We start from the raw sequence: 15,250 nt of genomic DNA, 5'->3' as shown, positions 1-15,250 counted from the left end.
GACATTCAAAGAAATTAGATCATTGTATGTTCACACAACTTTTTGCCTTGTGATCTGGATTCTTGAAATCGAATAAGTGACATGAGAGTATTAATACTGAAGTATCAGTGTGCAGCATGTTACTGTTGGCTAACTTGAAAACTTTATAACTGCTTTTTACTCATTTTCTATATTTGGGCTTTTCTTGCTGCTGCTCTGGTGCTCTTCCAACTCTTCATTGCTCATGGGAGCGAACGCGGATTTGCCTCTGATCTGGGGCTTTTGTTGATGAGTGAAAAATCAGGGCTAAAATTCTGCAGTGTGAACTTGGCATTATAGACACCACACACCCGTGGGGCACCCACACAGGTGTTTTCATTTATTTCTTTGGCTGATCAGATCTGTTCCCAGGACTGTCAGAACATCTCTCCGCGCTCACCCGAAGGCAAGGCAATTTACTCCTCTATGAGGGCCTGGTTGCATTTACAAAAAGGAAAATTCAGCTGCAAAATCAGTTCATTTCAGTCACAGCACGGACAAAGTAAGCAGCGCACATCTTTTGATGTGTAAATTTGTGCCATTGACCAATAGTGAACTCTGCTGACAGGTCTGACTGAGAGGTCCAAAAAGAGAGTGGTTAGGATTTGGGTGTAAATCAACAGATTATTTACAATATGGATTTTTATTCACAGACAAATTTGCATGCAAAATATGTCTAGACAACCAGTGGGCAAAAATTCAGCCCACGGCAACACATAAGTTAAAATAGCCCAGTTTCACTGGAAATCTGTGGACCTGGCAACCCTGTATGTAGTTTGTTATCTCACACCCCTTACTTTAATCCCAGCAGAAATTAAACCAGATAGAATAGGTTAAGGTAAGATAAGACAGAACTTAAGTCTTCCTGAAGGAAATTCTTGTTCCAGAGAATGCTACAAAATTACAGTAGCATAGAATAAACAACAAACAACATAGAAAAAAATATAGAAAACAACAGAAAATTAAAATTAAAAGTCAAAAAGTAAAATATGTATAAATCAACAGTGCCTAATAGGATAATAAGAATAATAAGCTAAAATAAACATTTGCACCTGATAATGAATGTACTCTTGCACATGATATCAAACTTAATACTGTACATGATAATAATAAGAATGAAAAAAAACTGCAAACTAAGCTGGACCTCAGGCTTCACAGTTTAACAAACAAATTAAGTGACTGAGCTCAAGATTTAATCAGATCACAGAAAATTGGAGAAAAGTCAGTACAACAATCTGGGCAACAAGATCTTATATTTTCCCACAAATGCCGGCATTCAGGATTAAATCTTTAGCTCTGAAGTTATGTGTGAGCAGAAAAATAAAGAGTCCTGAAAGGCTCTGCGTAGCATGAAGAGAGCCTGGACAGGGCGGAGGTGAGGAGTAGCGGGGTGATGGGTGAGGGACGGTGTGTTCAGGGTTGTCGGGGTCCTTAAGTGAATAAAGGTTAAAGTCAGTTCTACTAACAGGGCTCTTTGCACATTGCATAGTCTTTGCTTCCCCTCCCTGTGCCAGCTGTTAGCACCCTGCATCCCTCTGCTCTTCAGGTCCTGCAGCCCCCAACTACTCCCACCAACACACACACACACACACACACACACATACACACACACACACACACACACACACACACACACACACACACACACACACACTGGAGTGAGCTGCTGTTATCAGTTAAATCTGCACAAGGAAAATTCAAATATTTGCAAACTTTATACATCAATTCCTTGAAATCCTGTGATATCAGTCCAGTAAAAGCTTTTCACAAATGTAACCAGAACTTTATTTGAGATCATAGAGATAAAACCGTGCCCCCCCCACGTCTAAATTCACCTGAGCATCATGATGATTCAGACGTGCTGCAGTAAATAAACCAGCACCACTCAGATTTAAAGACCTGATGATATGATTTGAAAATTCATAGCAGCTTTTCCCACATGATGTATTGAGTTTATAGAAAACTGAAATGTGCCTTTCATCCAGCTTAATCCAGCTATTAGTTTATAGATTTTGTTGTGAGAGATTTGATCTGACTCCCTCTCTTAATAGTTGCAGTATCTCCTGAATTTGCTCCCAAAATCCACGCAGAGCTTCTCCTTGAAGTACAAAACTTTATTATTCAGCTGGAAGGATGAAAGAAAACAGAAAACCAAACACCCCTTGTAAAAAAAAAAATACTGAGTCACTGTGGATGAACATGACAGATAATCTGTTGTGACAGATTAGAGACATTCAGAGAGTCTAGAGTCTTTTTTTTTATGTTTATGAGCCAGGGAGTGTCCTTATTTGTATTAAGGGTCTAAGGACAGCGTGTGAATACTGTACAGATCATAATGCCCCTGAGGCAAATTGTGATTTGTGATTCTGTCAATAAAACATGCCAAAGTTCATCATTTACACTATTTTTGTAGCCTAAATCTTTACTGTAGATCTTTTGCTTGGAGTCACATTTTCGTGCATCTGAACTGGGTGTGTGTTGTGATGACGTGCACACATAAGTGACCGGCATGTTGGGACTTTAGTAGGCTTGGATTACACCAGGCGAGAAGCATGGAGGCATTTTATGTTTACATCGAATTGTTTGCGAGATTCTGCGATTCTGGTTCCCTGTGAAACTCCAGCAGTGTTTTGTGGACTCCTTGACCTTCAGCTGGTGTGAAGGTGAGCCAATACTGACTGAATTTTCATTTCTGGGTGAACTATCACTTTAAGACATTCTTCACTCGTTCAGCCAGCACCACAGTTACTTTGGTTATTTAATTATTTATTTTTAAGTATAACATTTTCAACATAATTTCTTGAAAAGCATATGCATTAATACAATCTGTACCTTTAAAGGTGGAAGTCATAATCTGATCCAAAAAGTGTTGCAAATTATTTCATTTATTATTGATTTTTTTGTGTGTGTTTTCTCCTTTAAAGAATAAAGCACAGCAAAAGGATTTTCAAAAAAGCAAAGATGCAGTAATTTTGAAACACTGAGAGGAACAAATGTTGAACCATGAAGGTGCAAAGAAAGTAAAGAGAGAGTTAAAAGAAATATTCCTTCATAAGTTGCACAATGACCTTGACTTTCCAGCCTGAGTGTGAGGGCTCGTGTGGGCAGAGCTCCTTCTCTCTCCTTGTCAAAGTGAAAATCTGTGGAGCTGAAGTGTGGAGTTCTGAAGTTGAGGTCAAACTAATAGAAGGACACGGAGGTGAAGTCCACGGTCTAACATGCCGGGATGACTCCCCCGTGCTCTGGCCATATTTAGAGATGTGACTCTTGGCACATCTCAGAAACAGCCTCCCCCGGGGGGTCGAGAGGGTCGATCCGGTCTGTGGAGTCACAACACAATTACAGCACTCCTTCTTAAAGAGATGTACGAGGACGCTGAGGTGCAGGGTGGAGGGCTGTACTTCTAAAAAAACATCCCACTGTTAGCTTTTAGCACCACCCCCCTGCTGCTAAAATCTTATGGTTGTCCGTGCTATGCTGCAAAAAGGGTTTGGGTGTTGCAGCGAGCGTGTTATTAGCCTCTCGCTGTCTGAGTCTGTCAGCCTCTCTCAGGATGCACGGCAGAGAGCCTGTAGATGTGCATTAATCTGCCTTTTTTTTAACCACCGAGCTCCTCAATTATTCAGCAGCAGTGAGGAGTCAAACATTCCCATTTAAAGATCTAACACTTGTTTGACCAGCTGAATGTCCGATAGTCGTGTTGAGACAGACGGGGCAGATGGCTGGGTGAGGGGCAAACCCTTTTAGGCCCAGAGACAAACTGTGCGTTTTAAATACTTTTGATTTTGCTTTTATTAACCACATTAAATTATGTTTACTATGGTAAATGTTTGGTATTGTTTTCAGTCACTTATATGAGCTGACAATTATTTTTTTTCCCTTTGACACTCTGCATTTAAACAAAACACATAAAATACAATCAAATTTACATGATCATATATCCATTTTTACTTTGTCACTCCAGTGTCCTCACAGCACAAAAAAAAACATTTTTTCTACACAAGAACATTGATAGTAAACTCTGCAAAAGCCTGGATTTCATTCGGTGTTGATTGCGAGTTGATGCACTGAGATCTGTGGCTGCCTGGAAAGTCTAAAACTAGTCTGAAATTTCATGCATTTGGAAAATAGTTGTCAGCGTGGCGTAGTCCTTCAAAAACAAAGTGGTTTCATAGTTCAAAGACATCCCCTCTCTTTACACTCTCCCAAACCTCCATCTCACAGTATCACAGTGTTTGTGGCTCATCAGTCCCCTGATCCATCACATCCTCATCTCTCCCCCACCCCCCCCTCTTTCTTTTCATTTGACCTATCCTTCACCAAGGCCCAGTGTAATCCCATTGAGTTTGGGCAAAACAGAGTTTAAGGGGGAAGAGGGGGGTGAGGGAGGAGGAGGGAGGTTAATAGGAAACCTGCTCTCTAATCCGTAAGTCAAAGACTCGATCCTGCAGAGTGTTTGACTATCTTTGACGGCAAACAGGGCTAAAAATATATTTTGCAAATCCATAGATGCCAACATTTCTGTATTCATTAATGAACATAACATCCAGTCTCACTAACACTTTGATCTTCATCCTGACTCACCAGATGGTTTGTTTCATAGAACCATCTGTTTGGGAAGGAGCAACACTTTTTAAGATTACTTGGCAGGTGATCGAATGAATCATCTGTCCACCGCCGGCTATCAGGGACTAACTTCAACCAATTAGATCAATGAACCATGTGATAGTCGAACCCTTGCTGAAGCTGGCCTGTGCTGTTCTTTGCTCTTCTTCCAGTGAAGATTATATGAGAACTGGAGAGTATTTATACGATAGCAGCACCTCCGCTAACCTCTGCCTCTGCCAATGTTGTTTTTTGAGCAAACAGTCGCTTCTCGCTCTTGTCATGCCTAAACACACCAATATAGTAGCCAGCAGTTCTTTACAGGACACTGATTGCTCCGAACCCCTGTAGTTCAGCCTCGAGCAAAGCCAGACAATGTGGATTCTTGCATGATATCTTGGGATCTCACAAATCCAGCTGTCTTGCAATGTAAACGAACAGCCCTGCATTCAAACAACAGATGACTGAATCTGAAGGTTTGTCAGATGTTACTCACTGCAGAAAACAATTCTGGAAAGTTATCACAGCAGCATTAATTTTATCTTATATTGTCATGATTGTAAGGTTAACAGTTGAAATACTGCACCAACAGTTTTGTTCTTTGACTAAACTTTTACAAACGATGTGTCATTGGAAGGAAATATCATCTCTGCTTTCAGACATGTTGCTGAAGGTTCAGTTTACTCACATATCTGTTTAGGTGTGTCAATTAAATGTCAAAAACATGGGGAAGAAATAAAGAAACGATCCTTGTAATCAAACTCAGGAGGAGATCCAATCCAGGCCTGCACGGATATGCATCATAAATATCATAAACCTAGACAGGGCATTGCAGCTCAGCCTTGCCTCCTATTTTCCTAGAGGTCACTTGTAGTATTGCAGAAAAAATTCCGCTGCAGCCCAAAAAACATTTTTCCCATAAGCCGCTATTATAAATCTGTGACATTAACACAATGTAAAGCCTGTGGGCTGAGCGGGAACTCGCAGGCAAGGTGTGGATCCACGACTGTCAATGAATTGCATATCCAGGAAGTAAACCTGGAGGATAGAAAACATTTTTAGCATTTGTGTTTTCATCAGTATTTCTGTCTTTGGCTGATCTGTGAAGCATTTTGTGACAAACCTGCTTCTTAAAGTTCTTCTTGGGGCAGATGAGTGAGAGTGGGGGGAGGTGTAGGGGTAGCGTCGGGGTGAGTGGAGACGTCGGTCCTGCATTTGAACTTAACCTGGCTGTGGCCCGGGACTGACGCAGCAATTAGCACCAGGGATCAGCATCAAAAGGAACGGCGCAGTGTGAAGCTGGTCTAATTAGTCATATGAACGGAGGCAACAGACCGGCCACTGCATGCCTCAAGTTCTGCAGGGGTGGGAGGGTGTGTGAGTGTGAGTGTGTGTGTGTGCGTGTGTGTGTGTGTGTTGAGGGCTGATTCACTGCAGTCAACAGCAGGTGAATAAGAGTCCACGTCGGTGAAGACATGCTTCAGATCAAAGCTCTGTTATGTCAGCTAATGTGAGACCTGATATGATCTGTTTCTGAAATAAAAGGAAAACACCTCCACTGTTTCTCTGCACCAATATTTTTCAGTGTCATTAAGTTTTTTTAAAGTTAACTATGTATAAACAGATAAAAAGATGTGAAACGCTCCATATTTGAATACTTTACTTCTGCTTTAGTGCATGTCCACGCTAACAAGGCAATATTAGAAGAATCTATATTTTTCTTTTCATTAGGAGCTTTTTGAAAACAGCCAAAAATCAATATATCTGTCATTTAAAAAATAAAAATGTTTCTCTTGAAGTCCAACTGTGAATGACTCTTAAAGAGTTTCTACTCATTGGGCCTCATGCAAGAACCACTGGTATGAACAGATTTGTTCTTCAGTGGTGCGTACGAGTGCTTTAGAAGAACTTTCACCAGTTTTATCATATTTTGAATTTTCTTTCACAATCTCTAAGTGGTCCAGAAATCACTATTGAGTGCATATTTCATTAGTTTGAAGACATTTTGAGTTTGAAAAATAAATTATACTTCATAATTATGTTGACATTATCCTGTTTGACTGCATTTCAAATTATAATATAATTGTAAATTTACACATAAAGCCTCTCATCATTCATTCAGTGATCTGTTAATACCTGCTGTCAGGTGTACTGGCTGTATATCTGCACATACAGGTTTATGAAGTCTCTGTTCAGGTGAACATCCTCACTTATTCTGTCCTCGGTCTCCATGATGAAAACTTCCCGTTAACCCTCTCCTCTCGCTGCAGTCATCGATTGCCCCTTACTGTGGCGAGTCCGACCCTCAGGTAACATGACAACAATTTTAAGACAAGAATACGAAAATGTTCTTGCATGAGGCTTGTTGCTATTAAGGTAGACGCTCCTCCCACAAATGAACCACAGTTTGCAGAAACCATGAATGTCTACAAACTTTTTTTTGCCAATCTGAACAGTAGATTTTGAGATATTTACTGAATCAGAAAATATTTACTTGCAGGTGGCGCTGGATAAAAAGTCAGAAGATCACCAAAGTCTTCCAAATTCTCTCTCAGTGAACTAAGAATGTTTGTGCAAAATTTCATGGACTGAATTGGCGGGACGACCAAAGACAGACAGATATTTGCACTGCAGACATTAGCTGCTGATGTGGCTAAAGTCTGGTATTAAAGAGCATCATGAAACTGCGATTATATCCGTAGTCATGACTCCCTCTCTTGAGATAACGCCCCTCTGTGGCCCCGTCAGCCCTGTAGGTTGAGCGCTGTCATGTAATATGCAGAAGTATGTGTGATAATGGGGATTTACATTGGCAAAACAAAGCTATGCACATATATTAAATGTATTCCTGTAGGCAAATAGTCGCCCCTGCTGCCTGCTCTGTAATCTGGTAAAAAATCGCCAGGGAGGTGAAAGGTTCGGGTCACAACAACAGCCATTTCATTACTGTGGCTCAAATGTCCCAGGATTCAATTCAATCACGGGGCGATTATTTTTCCTCAGATTCCACTCTGCGGGGAATTGGCTGTCGTTTGTTGCTGACCTTTTCACGCTGCGGCCATTTATCCCAAGGAATAATTGTTCAGATGGTTTCGTCGTCATATCCCTGAGTGCTGCAGCTTGTAGGCTCTCAGTGTGGTGAGCCGTCACATATCCTGTTATCTCCCACTGCTGAGAAACACCGATGTGTGGCGGGAAGAGCGACGCACACTCTGCAAAATACAGCTCTATTGTAACAAGTCATTTAATCCACTCAGATCCAACATGGTTTCTTTTTCCTGAAAAAGGAGAGACTGTTTCATTTGTCTTCGGCGTAAACAATTTCAACATTTTCAACATTTCCAGACTTGAATTACCTTAAATCCATTTTACGTGGATTAAAGTGATTTCAGCCAGATCTCTGTGATCAAATCAGTCTTTAAAAACCTGTAATGATCTGAAAACAAATAATTTCACCTAATTTGAATGTATGCATTTCAGGAATTTACATCAAGTCAATGTCTTTTTCCTGATATTAATGCATTATTTGCCCCAGTCTGAAACATCTATGTCAGACGAGGACTTTTAAAATATAATGCATTATCATTCATTAAACTATTCAAAGTTTTACAATTAATAGTTAATAGTTTTTCTTCATATAAAAGAGAATTTATAACTGATAGTCAGATAAAGTTTGAAAAGCAAGCAAGCTTTTAAACTAAGAACAAGTGCAGTTATCTTAACTAATTGGCAAACTGTTATTATAATTTTTTGTTATTTTTTGTTATTAAATTTCAGAATGAGGAGATTAAAACTCTTAAGACCATAAGTTAAAGAGAAACTAAGCAGTAAAATATATAATGCTCAATCAGTATTTTCTCTCCTTTCAAAAGTACCCTGATATTGCTTTGATTTTGTGCTATTAATCGTCTTTCTTCTTCTTCTTCTTCTTCTTCTTCTTCTTCTTCTTCTTCTTCTTCTTCTTCTTCTCTATCTGCCTCTAAAATCAGAGAAAAAACAAAGGGCCATCAGGACGCCTCGCTCTCAAGGTGTAAATTTCACTCAAAAACTGAAAGATGTATGTCCAACAAAAGTTTTGACATTCATGCAAAAAAGAAAAATTCTTAAAGGTGAGGTGGCGGTAACATAACTTTATTTATGTTTAAAGTGCCAATGATTTATGTCTGTTGGCCATAAAATCTCTTTAATTTTCTTTAATGTGAACTATTGTCAGTAATTTCCAGGCAGACTCTTTCATTTGTTTGTAAAAGACTCAAAAAATAAGTTGAAAATCACTTTACATGTCAATCGCCTATATTATAGTTTAATTTCTTAATTTGTTGTTGTTTATCTGTGTGAAACAGTATTTTTTTACACCTTTAACTGACCTTCCAGGATACTTTTACAGTAAAAAACAAAAATGAATGCACAGAAAGTTTGCAAAAATAATTCTCCAGATGCTTAAATGTAATTAAAACTGCAGTTGATTCATTCCAGAAGACTGAAACAATCATATTAGTAGGTTTGGAGACTAATATTAAAAATGCATAAAGTAAAAGTGTATATGAGTCAACTCATCCAGCAGTTATTCAACCAGGGTTTCTTCAGATCTCACTTGTTTTTCACTAAAATGGCTGTGAACCATCCATGATTACTCAACTATTACTCCTCAGTTTCCCGGTTTTAACTGTGACTCATCCTGGTTTCAGCTGTGAAAGCCACCAACACCAAACACCATCTGTCTCTGCACCCAGTTCACTTTCAGGCCGGCTGTTTCTTTAAGGCTGCACCGGCCCCTCAAAGTGTGAATAATATTCAGTAAGGAGTAACGCTTAAGTGGGAAAGCTTTTAGCACATTATCCACTGGCAATTGCAAGGTAATCTAATTTGCCAGCGCAGGTCTCTTATTAAATATCTGCAGCAGCGGATTTGCATTCAGGAGTCTCCTAATGGGTTTAGCTCTCTGGCTCCGTGTTTATGTGAGCCTCCATCTCCCAGAGAGGAGAGAGAGAGAGAGAGAGTGTGACATTGAGGATGAGAGGTGATCCTGCTCTACACACACACGCGCGCACACACACACACACACACACACACACACTGACGCCTTTGGAAAAAAAAATCTGAAGTCAGCGTTTTGCAAACATGATGCCTTCAGGTGCTACTCATTCACTTCTACTTCTTTCTCAGCATCACACATTTTAATTTAAAGGTGGAAAGTGTAGGATTTATCAGTTGCTGTGTGTAAACACAACAGAAAGATTTTTGCATCTCATTTCCAGACGACCTGGTTTGGTAAAGCATCCCAAAAACAGAGAAAATAAGAAACTACAGGCAGACAGGAGAGTCTCTTCAGATACCGACACCACCACGCACTTCTAGCAGGTCATAAGTGAGAGGGATTACATATACTATACTATACATTGTGTATATGCATATACATTTTAAGAAAATCCTGCGTAGCATGCCTTTAAAAATAGAAATTTAAAATGTGGTCTGTAGTGAAAGTCTCTCTCAGGTGTGTAAAGATGGAGGCTGCAGGAAGTGTGGTTACAAACAGGTTCAGAAGAAGACCAAAGTGTGCATGATGAACAACATCACAGGAGGGAACGACCTGTACTGTTCCTTGTTGTAAGAGAAAAAGCTGTTTTCTCTTTGCCGTTCGCCTGAGGACGATGGAACTAAACGTTGCCTTTAAAGAGAATATCCTAAAAGAGAATTAAAATAGAAGAGATTAACAGGGAGAAGACTTTTCATCTTTGGGCACAAAAGAGGCCTTTGCGAGTGATTCAGCCACCTTGGAAAGATTCCTGTGCGCAAAGAATAACTCATAACATTAGATTAGAATTGGTGCCAGTTGCTATTTACATCCTCAGAAAGGAAAATCCATCTCATCATGGTTTTCTTTTTATCCCTTTTTTTTTAAAATATCTTAAATCTATTTTTTTTTTTAAATCTGTACTCATGTTATAAACAATCAAAAAATACTGATTAACTATTCATTCAAATGAATAATTTCTTCTTTTCTTTGGTATTTTTGTCACACATATATGCCTTAATGATGTCCCACTGTCAAGTCTCTATTTTATCACGTGACAAGATGATACAATACACCTGCTGACTGCCTCTTAAATCAAACACATTATCAGTAATATATGTCTGATGGCATATCAATCAATCAATCAGTCAATCAGACTTTACTTATATGGTGTTTCACACAATAAAAACAATAAAACAAGAGGAAATGCCAGCTAGGACAACAGATTAAGATGCATTAATAAGTGCACAATAAATAAATAGATAAAATTCAATTAAAAGCCAGGCGAAAAAAGTAGGTCTTGAGTTTGCTTTTAGAAAATATCAACACTCTCTGCAGCCCTCAGGTCTTCAGGCAGGCTTAGAGACGTGTGTGTGTGTGTGTGTGTGTGTGTGTGTGTGTGTGTGTGTGTGTGTGTGTGTGTGTGCTTCATGTGCACTGGGACTGTCATGACCTCTGACACAGCAGATGGACGAGGACCAAACTAAAACATTGAAGCACGTCCAGTAAATTTTTCCCAAAGATGCTTTCTATTATTTTATTTATGTGTGTTTTAAGTGTTTCTTTTCCTGATATGTTTACTTTGAATCTGTGATTTGATGCTATAAAAAGGGTGTTTCACATCGTGACTGTCAGCTGACCTTTGCTTGTGATTGAGTCGGTCGGGCGTACGGTGGGAACTCAAAACTGTAGCTCCAGGCCCAATCACTACCACACGGTCTCCGGCTCCCAATGACGTCACCAGCTCAAGATGGCAGCGCTCGTATCTGGGATATTTTGGCTTTGAGTTTTGCACAGTGGGAGGAGGTGGAGACACTATGTCCCTCTTTATTTACAGTCAATGGTCATTACTACCTAGTCATTTTGAGGAAGAAACAACATTTCTTCTGGATAAGACTCTGCCTTAGGTGATGTCTAGACCGGATTCGGTCCATATCAAGTTAAAAGCAAAAGGAAATTTTAAAAAAAGATTTCTTTAATCAGTCCAGAGAGCTTTCTCCTTTGATATAAAATTGACTGAGTGACTAAAGACAGTAATCAGACGGTAACAGGAGGAAACAGCAGGAGACTGCAGGCTGCTCTGTTGTCACCATTACTGTAAAACCAACTGTTACTAGAAGACCTCATAAAAAATATTGTGCATTTCCTGTTGTCACATGAGAGCCGTGTGTGTGTGTGTCTGTGTGTGTGTGAAAGATTAGGCGCTCACTGGTGTGTGTCACAGAACGGATTAACCCAAGACTGCCGCTCCTGCACTCAATAAGGTTCCTGTGTGTGTGTGTGTGTGTGTGTGTGTGTGTGTGTGTGTGTGTGTGTGTGTGTGTGTGTATAAAGGCATTTCTCACAGTTGTTGAGGGTCTCACACACCTCACATCACATAATGAGGGCAAAAAGCAGAATCAGTGCAGGGTCACACACAGTGTTGAGTCTCAGTCTGTTCAGTCCTGCAGAGAAGGTGAATCCTGACGTAAACATCAGCCTGTCTGGTCATCTTGTTGTATTCTTCTTTATCAAACAGGCAGATTTTTTCACTTTAAATATTAATTTAATGCAGGCAGAATAAAGATTGAAACTGACACAAACTGACAATCATACGTTTCTGCTCCCTGCATATATTAAGGCCAACACAAAATCTCAAAACAGCAAGAAAACAAGGCTAAAAACAGAACTTTAATATACCTTACTTCAATTATTTTTTGGTTTTGATGTATAGATGTGTTAATATGATTCTGTCGATGATGCATTTTACTGGAGAGGTTTTCTGGTAGGCAAAATCAAGAATCCTGCACACTGTGTTCTCACTTTATCAGTCAGGTCAATTTTATTTTTATAGCCGCAATATCACAACTGCAATACAACAACCATTCAATGTGAACATAGAGTCCCACGACATAAATGAAATGAAAACAAATTACAAAGTTGCCTCAAGGGACTTTACAATTTGTACAGCATATGGCACCCTCTGTCCTTAGATCATCAATTCAGATTAAAAAAAAAAAAAAAAACTAAAAAAGCCCTTTAACAGGGAAAAATGGAACAGACATGAATAAACCAACCAGAGCATTGCAGCATGAGATTTTCACCACACGATTATTATTATCTATATGGACAAAAGCATGGTACGAATTAGGGGGAAGCTAAGGGGATATATTTTATTTTCTGCACGTTAAAGTTGCAGGGATAAATAATGCTAGCATCCCTCCTAAGTAAAAACAAACATCTCAGTGGATTAATTTTGAATCACAAAGTCATGGCATTAGTTTACATTCATAAAGGTCAGATGATGATGTTCATACCAGGCTCTGTAAAAGCCTTAAAAAAACTTTGACCAAGGCAAGAAATATCTCTGCAGTTAAAGAAAAACCCACAAGTTTGCAGAACAATGTTTAATAAATGATCAGCTTTATTGTTTTTATCATGTGATAAGTGATTCTCACAGGAGTAAATATGAGAAGAAGAAAAACACTGCCTGTGTTCTTTGCCTGTCATTTAAAAAAATAGATTTTGTTTTATTTCATTTGCTCTGATTATTTTTTGATTTTGAAACAGCGGCCTTATGTTGTTGTTATAGCCTCTATGAAAAACTATAAAGTTCTTTCTGTGGTATTAAAAAAATTACTTTTTCTACAGTAATCATGCAAATGGCCACACTGTCCCGCACTGTCATGTATGTGCGAACCCTGGAGAAAACTGTTCACAATAATGGTAATATTGCGATATGTATAGAAAATTTTAAAAAAGAAATAATGCATTCAGTCAAATTCAGTTTAACTTTGTATATTGTGTGGGGGTTTTTTAGCAAGTGAATGACACACAAAATAAGATACATGTGTACAAACAGCACCATGCATACTATATGCATTACACAGCCAATCAGAGGAGGCTGTGGAGGGGCCTGTTGGTCTTGCATCCCACGGTGTGCACTGCTCCAAATACAACATTTAACCAACCAAACAAAACAGGCTACAAACATGCCTTACATCAGACATTATGAACAAGCAGCCGCAGTGTGATCAGCGACAGTCAAATGCCAGTTTTTGTCCATGGGTCAGATGGTCAGTGAATGTGCACATTTTACCAGCCACTCGATACATTAACATTCATTCTTTTAGCTGGCGAGGGAAGTAGATCTTTCAGCCAGTTGCATATTTTACCAGCATTTGGCCGACGGCTGGTGCAAAAGTTTGTGCCTTGCTCAGAATTTAGTCCACACAGGAACACGGAGGCTGACTGAGAACCCTAACTCTGATTTAACTGTTTGAGCAACTGAGGAACGACAGTGTTTGTGATGTGAACCCACTTTCCATAATAATAATAATGTTACTTTTACTATGTGTATTCAGCATAGAGGTGTCACAGTATATTGGTAATGATAATAATAGTAAGATTCTAAAAATGAAATATTGATATCATGTAAATAATACATAATATTAGAGCTTGTGGATCTAGTGTAATTGTACTCTTTTATGCTTTTGAACAGTTGTTATTACAGATCTCCACCTCGCTGCTACACTCAAATTTGGGTTTAATTAAATTACTAAAAAAAAGAGACATAACACACAATAAACAATATTAAAGAGGGATGAGTGTTGGTTTATATTTACTGTCATAACTGTGAAATGATAGTTTGGATTATTTTATGATAAAATAGATTGTGAATTATTTGTGAAAATCTGATAATGTGACATCCTGAATTCAAGATGTTGTGGATTTTTTAAATTTGTATGCATACTAGAGAGCGCTGCTGGCGTCCTCTAGTTGTGGAAATGTTAATAAAATGATGCATGTGATGTACAGTGTGCTGGAGTCTTTATTTGATTCCCTGTCAAGAGTTTCTAATCTTGCACACCGATCACTCAGCCTCTTTTTCACCTCAGGTTAGTTGTAACACTGTCAGTTGACCAATCAGAAAAGAGTTAAGATAAGATTATAAACTGATAAATGGAAGGTTGTAACTGCAGAAATCTTTGTAACTGACATTAACTCATTATCTATGATTGTGTAGCATAAATGGTCAAGTGAGTTTTATTTGTTGCAGACAAATATGGATACTGCGGATTAAAGTTTGAGAGATTTAGCACAAACAACCACTGAGTTACTGAAGCTCAAACAAAGAGTGTTACAACCATCTCTGGTGTCCCCTGCCTCTGCAGTGCAAAGCAGTAACACCAGAAGACGCTGCATCAGAAATGACAAAGTTGCATCTTTTTTGCACATTGTTAAAATTAAAGAAAAGAACATAAATGTGGTATTTATAATAGAAAATAAAATGTACAGGGCACATAATTTGGGTTAAGGACATGTTTTACAGTAGAAAATGTGTTTTGATCAGAAATCAGCAGCCTCCAAACTGTCTGAATTTCTATTTAATGACACAAACAGGAGTGAATTTGTGTATCTGTGATATTGAATCTTATGTCGGACTTTGCAAAATCAAAATATATAAATGTGTGAGTCTGTTATCATCACTTTACTGCAGCCATTAATTATCAAATAGCACCATCTTGGGCAAACGTCTCTGCTGTTGACATTCTGGGTTTGTGACTCCCAACATGTGGTCTGGGGGCCCTCCAGGGGTCCATGAGAGGGCTACAAACACGAGGAGAATTTCAG

Source organism: Lutjanus erythropterus, chromosome 9 (genome assembly GCF_056507025.1).
Source record: "Lutjanus erythropterus isolate fLutEry1 chromosome 9, fLutEry1.hap2, whole genome shotgun sequence".
NCBI classification, from domain to species: Eukaryota; Metazoa; Chordata; class Actinopteri; order Lutjaniformes; family Lutjanidae; genus Lutjanus; species Lutjanus erythropterus.
Note: the sequence above shows the minus strand (reverse complement) of the source record.